Source organism: Bos taurus, chromosome 29, assembly GCF_002263795.3.
Source record: "Bos taurus isolate L1 Dominette 01449 registration number 42190680 breed Hereford chromosome 29, ARS-UCD2.0, whole genome shotgun sequence".
Taxonomy (NCBI): Eukaryota; Metazoa; Chordata; class Mammalia; order Artiodactyla; family Bovidae; genus Bos; species Bos taurus.
In genome coordinates this window covers 51037027-51046675 of record NC_037356.1, presented here as the reverse complement: position 1 = coordinate 51046675, position 9649 = coordinate 51037027, and positions in this window count along the sequence as shown.

Genomic DNA, 9649 nt, shown 5'->3' with positions numbered 1-9649 from the left:
ACAGATACAACAGACAGGCAGGTGGAAGGAGGGGGAGGGAGGGAGAAAAAAGGAGACACAGTTTAAGGGCTCATCACACACGATACGGGAGCTGGCAGGTCCAGAATCTGCCGAGCAGACTGGCAGCCTGGCAGCCTGGAGCCCCCGCGGGAAGGCATCTGTGGGCAGGAGCTCCTCCCTCGGAGATGGGCTCTCCTTAATGCCTTCATCGATGGGGGAGCAGGACCCGACACACACACACACACACACACACAGAGAGCGTAATCTACCTACATCCACTGACACAGTTCCTCTCATCCAAGGCACACCTTCACCAAACCTAGAGTACATCCGCCCAAACGCCCGGGTACCGGGCCCAGCCAGGCGACTCATGACGGCACCATAAGGGCCGTGGGCGACCGCACCCCTAACGGGAGGGCCCGGAGAGCAGCATCTCTCTCCAAAGCCTGAGAGGCGTGTGAGCTAGCGCAGCTCCCAGGACGGGATGAGCCGGCCCAGGCGGTGCGTCCACGTGGAGGGCAGCGCCCGATGCGCAATGATTCGTCTTGTTAAAAATCTTCCACACGAGTGGGTGAGTGCAATGCCGCTTGAGTCAGAATCCTAAAGTGATCTTGCCTCTTTTCTTTGCTTAGAAACAAAACAGTGTGTAAAATCACACGGAAGAAAGATGTCGGAGATAGCTGAGAAGTTTTTTTTTTTAATCATGAGATGGGAATCGACCTTTTCAGCTATGAAAACTTCAGCATCGCAGGAATCCCAACCACAGGCCTGAACCCAGGAACCGCGGGAGGAGCAAGGGCCCAGAAGAGTGGCCGAGGCTGGTCCAGATCCCGACGGGAAGGCCTGGGCGGGAACAGCAGCTGGACGTGAGACGCCGGCATCACTGGAATGAAGGGGAAAAATGCAGACCCTGTGCCCACCAGGGGTAAAACCACTCCACGTGGATGGAGACATGCGTGGACAGGCTGAAATAGGAAGAGATGACTGAAGACAACATTTCATCCTTCAAAGAGGAGAGACTTCCCGTAAGACAGCTAACCTGGAAACGTAAAGGAAAATGATGGTTTAACAAGTGCATAGCAGTTTTTCTTTTAAAGTATTTTATATATCTTATCACATCATTATTTTCACCTTTTTTCTTGTGCAATTTACATACAGAATAAAATGCATACGTTTATATGTACAGTGTAATCGATAATTATAAAGAAAATTCATACACAAACCCAGATAATAAACTACTCCTAACAATAAAAGCAGATGCTAAAAAAAAATAAATAAACTGCCAGCTCAAAATAACAGTAGCAAGAGTGTGTGGGGTGACACAGCGCGTGGAGAGGAGGACAGGCATGGTCAGCGGCTGGGAACAGGGAGCTGGGGACACCCTGCCAGGAGGCGCTGGACTACAGTAAAGAGGTAAGGTGCTATTTGAAGGCAAACTCCGATCTGTTAAAAATGTATATTAAGAACCCTGGGGCAGCCACTAAGAAATTTCTTAAAAGAAGGAAGATTGATACCCTAGAAAGGAGATAAAACAGAATCATACGAAATTCAGTGAAAAACAGAGCAGCAGGAAAAGTGTGGAGTCGCTCAGTCGTGTCCGACTCTTGCAACTTCATGGACTATAGCCCACCGGAGGCCGCGGGGGGTGGCAGGGGCAGGGGGGGCTCGAAGCCCAGGGCCAGGCATCCCGCCAGCCACCAGAACCACCACCCCAGGGACTCACTTGCCAGGTTCGGGGGCCCACGGAGAGGGGCAGCGTCCCCAGCACAGAAGGAAGCCTGACTTCTACGGGGAGGGTGGCTCGAGTCTGGACACAGGTCGATAAGGGCAGAGAGCAGTCATTCTCTGAGCTGGCTTCTCTCCAAATCCATCAAAATGGGTTTCCATTCTTGCTCAAGAGTCACCAAAAGACCGCGATAAGGTTCAGTCGTTTCAAAAAAACCCTCCCCACCCAAAATAACCTCCCCAGCACCACTCCCCAGGTCCACGTACCAAGCACCCACCCCCAGATGGGAGGGTGGACCGAGCTTCACACCACCTCCAGGCTGTCCCCCTGCAATGGCCTCCCCGAAGGCAGGAGCCAAAGAGGTTCCCTGTGAGGCGGCCGTGGTGTAGAATGAATGAGTGAATGAATGCATGAGCAAGTTAACACAGGATGTGACGCAAAGCCCCTGGCGCCCCCTCCCCTGGTGGTGGTGGTTTAGTTGCTAAATAGTGTCCAGTTCTTGCGACCCCCTGGACTATTTCCTGATTGAAGCGGCTCTACGGGAGGTGTCTGTGAAGTCTGGGCCCCCATGATCCCCCATCGAGGGCCACGCCCAGCAGCCTGGCTGAACGGCCACTGCCTGACCAAGACCCTAAGCAGGGGCTCCCTGCTTCCTGCATCTTGGGGAAAAGGCTCATGGGAGGCATGGCGGGTGGAGGGTGGCTCCAGGCTGGGTCTCGTGTGGGTACTCAGTCGGGGGCCCCGCTGCGGCCACAGGGGAGGGGCGAGCTGGCCGGACCCAGGAGGGGGTCACATAAGGCCCCCTCAGCCACCTGACCCAAAGGAGGGCTGGGCTGCCTCTGCCTCCCTGCCACCTGAAAGGCCCTTCCCAGCCTCAGAGTCGCTGCAGAGCCAAGAGAGAGGGTCTCCCACAAGAAGCCCACCGACCAGCAGCACCTCCACACAGGAAGACCAGCGGAGGGCAGAAAGGGAAAGCAGGCTGGTGGAGGCCACAGGGACGCTCCAGGGCCCATCTGCCGAGCGAGGGCTTCCTTCAGGGTGCCCAGGGGCAAGCCTCCCACACCCCAACATGCACGCAGCACCCCCAGGGTTTACAAAGGTGGCTGTGAGGAGAAAGCAAAGGAATGGATCTGAAATGTCTGCAGACAGGGATCGCGGCCTGGGGGTGCAGATCCTACATCTTTCCCCCAGGGGAGAGCAAGGGAAGAACCAAGGTGAATAAGAAAGATACATATGGTGTTTGAAGTGATGATTAATCAGGGGAAAGGAACAGGGTGGGGGACGGAACAGGAGGCTGGTTGCAACTTTACCAAGGTGAACGGGACAGTCTCTCTGGGAAAATGAGATCTGGGCAAAACTAACGAAATGAGGGAGAGGCCACCCAGAAACCTGGAGAACGTTCCAGGCAGAGAGGAAAGCAGGTGCAAGGCCCTGGGGCTCCAGGAGCCGCTAGGGGGTCAGGAAGGTGAGGGAGAGGGTGGTCTGGAGGGTGAGGAGGGAGACCGGAGGGATGCAGCGAGAGGCAGGGGGCAAGGCCTGGTGGCCACGGGGGGCTCAGGTTTCAGGCCAAGTGTGAGATGGGGGCCTTGGGTGGGTTTTGAGCAGAAAAGTGGCCCAAGTGCGTTGAGACACCTAGGACTGGGGTGCGGGGAGGGCGTTGCATGTTGGTCAGCCACAGACCCCCCAAGTGCCCATCCCAGCCCAGGCTGAGAGCCAGAACAGGAAGGTGGTGGCCCCAGAAGAACCAGCTGCAAGCAGGGGAGGCCAGAGGTAAGGTTCAGTTCCCAGAGCAAAGCCGGTCGGGGCCGGGAGGACACTGAGCGGAGACGGTCAGGGCCAGGCAGATGCTGAGCAGAGACGGTCGGGTGGGAGGCACCAAAACAGAACTGGGTCAGAACCCAGGGACCGCAGAGCCCAGGGCAGGTCCAGCCAGAGGAGAGGGGCTGTGAGCTCAGAATCAGGGCCTAGGGGCCCGGAGGGACGGGCGGCTGGCCGGATGCTGGGGGAAAACTGGAAGACACCCCCAGCCCGACAGAAGGGAGACTGCCATTCTCTCTGGGATCCTCGGGGCACAGGCAAGCCCCCGGGCTTGTCTGACGTGCCTGGGGAGCTGTAACGAATCAGCTCACACTCAGCAGCTCACAGCGGCACACACTTGTTATCTCAGATCTCTGGAGGCCAGAGTCCGACCTGGTCCATTTGAGCTGGAATCCAGGTCTCCACAGGCCTGGCCCCTCCTGGAGGCTCCAGAGATAACCGGCTCCCTCCCCCTTCCAGCTTGAGAGGCACCCCCTCCCCTGGGTCATGCCCACCCCTCCATCCTCAAAGCCCGCGATGCCCAGCCAGTCTTGGCTCTCAGGCTCTGCTGGCCCCCGGGATGAGGCTGCGCCCACCTGGATGGTCCAGGAAAGGCCAGCTGCTCATCAGCCTCTGTCCCCAACATACGCACGGGTTCAGTGGACCTGGGCGCAGAGGTCTCTGGGGCCTGCGCCCTGCCAGCCCTGCTGGGCTGCTCTCCAGGCGGGTCTGAGATGCGGAGAGAAAGAGATGAAGCCCACGGCAGGTGCATTTGCGGGCAGGGTGTGGCCCCAGCGCAGCTGGAAGCAGCCCCTCTAGCGGGGTGCAGCCAGGGGTGGGGGCACTAAGGAGGCAGCGGCAGGTCTGTCCTGGGAGCTGGTGCAGGTGGGTGAACCAGATGCCCGTCCGGGGTCGGTTGTGGAGAACCATTCGGAGCGCACCTAGGAGGGAGGCAGCCAGGTGGGAACCCAGGGAGAGGACCCGCCCCGGCCCCGAGAAGGACACAGGGGGCTTGCGGGCAGCAGGCGGGGAGGGCTGTGGGTGCCGTGGGCCCCTGGGGCACCCCGAGCACGAGCACCACAGTCCACCACCAGCGAGGAACGGGGGCCGCCCTGGCCGCCGCCTGCAAACAGGAACAAGGACCAGCGCACCCAGCTTCGGTCCACCCAGACAAAGGATGAGGTGCTTACAGAGACAGAGCAAGCAGAGGGCGGAGAGACACATCTGCTACGAAGCCCGTCTCTGTGTTCCGAGCCGAGTACACGGTCCGACTAAACGCTGAGCCCGGCCCTCTCCCATTCCCCCCAGGACTGAGCTGACCTCAGACAGCCACAGGCATGGCTGCAAGGGGCGCGGGACACTCCACAGACAGAGGCTGTCATCGTGGCCATTCAAGTCCAAGGAATAATGACCAATAGCCACAGGGGGCAAATTTTTCAAAAACTGTTTCTTAAATGTGTCGACTTTGTGCAACGAACAGTGATCCCGGGAGGGGTGCAGACTCCAGAAACACAGGAACATCTCAGTGGGTTTGCAGGGCCCCACCCTGGGTGGCGGGGACAGAGCAGGGATGAGCGAGAAGTCCAGGCTGCGGCCCAAGGACCTGAGGGTGGGACTCTGGCCCTGTGAACGCTGAACCATCTGCAGCTTCCAGCTTTAGGACGGGGATCTGCCAGTCAGGATTCTCCAGAGAAGCAGAGCCAGCAGGACAAAGATGTGTGTACGTATGGAAAATCCCAGGGTCGGGGGAACCTGGTGGGCTGCCGTCTATGGCAGAGTTGGACACGATTGAAGCAACTTAGCAGCAGCAGAGATGGAAGACTGACAGACAAGCAGGCAGGTGGAAGGAGGGGGAGGGAGGGAGAAAAAAAGGAGACACAGTTTAAGGGCTCAGCTCACACAATACGGGAGGCTGGCAGGTCCAGAATCTGCCGAGCAGACTGGCAGCCTGGCAGCCTGGAGCCCCCGCGGGAAGGCATCTGTGGGCAGGAGCTCCTCCCTCGGAGATGGGCCTCTCCTTAATGCCTTCATCTGATTGGGGGAGCAGGACCCCCGACACACACACACACACACACACACACAGAGAGCGTAATCTACCTACATCCACTGACACAGATCTTCCTCTCATCCAAGGCACACCTTCACGCAACACCTAGAGTAACATCCGCCCAAACGCCCGGGTACCGCGGCCCAGCCAGGCCGACTCATGACGGCACCGTCACAGGGCCCGTGGGCGACCGCACCCCTAACGGGAGGGCCCGGAGAGCCAGCATCTCTCTCCAAAGCCTGAGAGGGCGTGTGGAGCTAGCGCAGCTCCCAGGAACGGGATGAGGCCGGCCGCAGGCGGTGCGTCCACGTGGAGGGCAGCGCCCGATGCGCAGATGAGTTCGTCTTGTTAAAAATCTTCCACACGAGTGGGTGAGTGCAATGCCGCTTGAGTCAGAATCCTAAAGTGATCTTGCCTCTTTTCTTTGCTTAAAGAAACAAAACAGTGTGTAAAATCACACGGAAGAAAGATGTCCGGAGATAGCTGAGAACGTTTTTTTTTTTTAATCATGAGATGGGAATCGACCTTTTCAGCTATGAAAACTTCCAGCATCGCCAGGGAATCCCAACCACAGGCCTGAACCCAGGAACCCGCGGGAGGAGCAAGGGCCCAGAAGAGTGGCCGAGGCTGGTCCAGATCCCAACGGGAAGGAAGGCTGGGGCGGGAACAGCAGCTGGACGTGAGACGCCGGCATCACTGGAATGAAGGGGAGAAATGCAGACCCTGTGCCCACCAGGGGTAAAACCCACTCCACGTGGATGGAGACATGCGTGGACAGGCTGAGAATAGGAAGAGATGACTGAAGACAACATTTCATCCTTCAAAGAGGAGAGACCTTCCCCCGTAAGACAGCTAACCTGGAAACCGTAAAGGAAATTATGATGGTTTAACAAGTGCATAGCAGTTTTTCTTTTAAAGTATTTTTATATATCTTATCACATCATTATTTTCACCTTTTTTTCTTGTGCAATTTACATACAGATAAAATGCATACGTTTATATGTACAGTGTAATCGATAATTATAAAGAAAATTCATACACCAATCACCCAGATAAATAAACTACTCCTGAACAATAAAAGCAGATGCTAAAAAAAATAAATAAAAAACTGCCAGCTCAAAATAACAGTAGCAAGAGTGTGTGGGGTGATCACAGCGCGTGGAGAGGTGAAGACAGGCATGGTCAGCGGCTGGGAACAGGGAGCTGGGGACACCCTGCCAGGAGGCGCTGGACTACAGGTAAAGAGGTAAGGTGCTATTTGAAGGCAAACTCCGATCTGTTAAAAATGTATATTAAGAACCCTGGGGCAGCCACTAAGAAATTTCTTAAAAGAAGGAAGATTGATACCCTAAGAAAGGAGATAAAACAGAATCATACGAAATGCTCAGTGAAAAACAGAGCAGGCAGGAAAAGTGTGGAGTCGCTCAGTCGTGTCCGACTCTTTGCCAACCTCATGGACTGTAGCCCACCAGGCTCCTCTGTCCATGGAATTTTCCAGGCAAGAATACTGGAGTGGGTTCCCATTTTCTTCTCCAGGGGATCTTCTTCCCAGGCCGGGGATCAAACCTAGGTCTTCCACACTGCAGGCAAACTCTTTACCATCTGAGCCAAGGGGGAGGAAAAAAAAAGAATAAAGGCAAGAAAAAGAAACAAGTTTAAAATGGTAGGTATTAGTATTAGTTCAATAATATCAAACCAATTTAAATGTGAATGGTCTAAACACATCAATGAAAAGCAGAGATGGTCAGAGTGACTTTTTGTAAGATGAGGCCTGAGTAGCTGTTGACCACAGTAAAAGCCACTTTACATAGAAAGACAAGGACAGGTTAGAAGTGAAGAGGTGGAGAAAGATGTGCCACGGATCACTAGTCAGAAGAAAGCTGGATTGTCTCTATTTATTCAGATTTCATTCTCTGGTGGCTCAGATGATAAAGAATCTGCTGGCAATGCAGGAGAGCCAGGTTTGATCCCTGGGTCGGGAAGGTCCCCTGGAGAAGGGCACGGCAACCCACTCCAATATTCCTGCCTGGAGGATCCCCTGAACAGAGGAGCCTGCTGGGCTACAGGCCACAGGGCCACACATTTCAGAACAGGGACAATGATCAGGGACAAGGAGAGGCGTCACATAATGACAAAGAGTCAGTTCTCCAGGACACACGACAAACCTAAGAATGAAGCATCAGAGCACGAGACCAGCACCGGCAGAACGAGAAACGAGGGGCTCCAGTGCGATAGATGGAGACTTCATCACCACGCCTCGTCCCTGACGGGCCCAGCACGCTGGGCCCAGCCAGGCCGCAGGCTGACCCCAACAGCACCTTCAGTCACCGGGAACAGCTGACCCCTGGGGGCTGTCTCACCCAACGGCGGCATCACGCACGCTTCTCACACCAACAGGATGACGAACGGCATTCTTTCCCTACCTACCAGCAATGCACAATTAGAAACTGAAATTTTAAAAACAGCTCCAAAAACCTGAAATACTTAGGTGCATATTTGAACAAGAAAGAACTACAGGATCTGTCTGCTGAAAACTGCAAACACTAATGAGAGAAATCAAAGATTTAAAGGAGCAGAGGGTTGTTTGTGCTCACAATCAGAAGACTCGGTAATATTTAAGGTGTCGAGTCTTCCCAACTTGATCAAGACCTTCAACGCGATTCCAAAGTCACTTGGTAGATATTGACAAACTGGTTATAAAGTTTTCATGGAGAGGCAAAAGACCCAAAATTGGCCACTCTGAAAAGGAGGACAAGTGTGAAAGTCTCACTCTACCCAATTTCAGGAACTACTGTAAAATTACAGTGATCAACACAGCATGCTTTTGGCAAAAGAAGAGACACATAGACCAATGGACTGAATAGCTGCTGCTGCTAAGTCGCTTCAGTCGTGTCCGACTCTGTGTGACCCCATAGATGGCAGCCCACCAGGCTCCCCCGTCCCGGGGATTCTCCAGGCAAGAACACTGGAGTGGGTTGCCATTTCCTTCTCCAATGCATGAAAGTGGAAAGTGAAAGTGAAGTTGCTCAGTCGTGTCCGACTCCTAGCGACCCCATGAACTGCAGCCTAACAGGCTCCTCTGTCCATGGGATTTTCCAGGCAAGAGTACTGGAGTAGGGTGCCATTGCCTTCTCCATGGACTGAATAGAGGCCCACATAAACATGGCTGGTTGATTTTTTAACAAAAGTGAAAAGGCAATTCAAAGGAAAAAATAGAGTATTTTTAAGAATGGAACGATGGTGCCTACATGCAAAAAAAATTAAAAACTTACACACAGCCTGCCTTCTAACGGGAACTGGATTTCTCTCTGGCGTGGTGAGCCTTTTCTAGAAGTAGAGAGCTTTGGTTTCCTCATCTGTACAATACAGGATTTATCTCCTAAGAGAATGACAAGGATTAACAAGCATCCATGCTGAGCACTGAGCATATTCTCTTACACAGAACAGCTCAGGTCAGCCGCTCAGCCATGTCCCGCTCCCTGCGACCCCATGGCCTGCAGCACACCAGCCCTTCCTGTCCATCACCCACTCCCGGAGTTCACTCAAACTCATGTCCATTGAGTCGGTGATGCCATCCAGCCATCTCATCCTCTGTCGTCCCCTTCTCCTCCCGCCTTCAGTCTTTTGCAGCATCAGGGGCTTTTCCAGTGGGTCAGTTCTTCGCTTCAGGTGACCAGAGTATTGGAGTTTCAGCTTCAGCATCAGTCCTTCCAGTGAATATTCAGGACTGATCTCCTTTAGGATGGACTGGTTGGATCTCCTTGCAATCCAAGGGACTCTCAAGAGTCTTCTCCAACGCCACAGTTCAAAAGCATCAATTCTTCGGTGCTTACACAGAACACCCCTCAGTAAATCAGCTGCCATCACGGTTACTGTCTCATCCTTCATATATGTTGGCAGAGAAGCCTCTTTTGATGAGACAAGGGAAAACGTAATTGTCCTAACGGGATTTTTTAAATTATTTGTTGATAGACACAGTCTCCCTTATTGTGATACCCATGTATTTTCAGTGAAGAGCAAGGAGCAGAAACTAGTCAAGAAAGAAATGAAACAATCGCAGACACTTCATCCTACCTCGA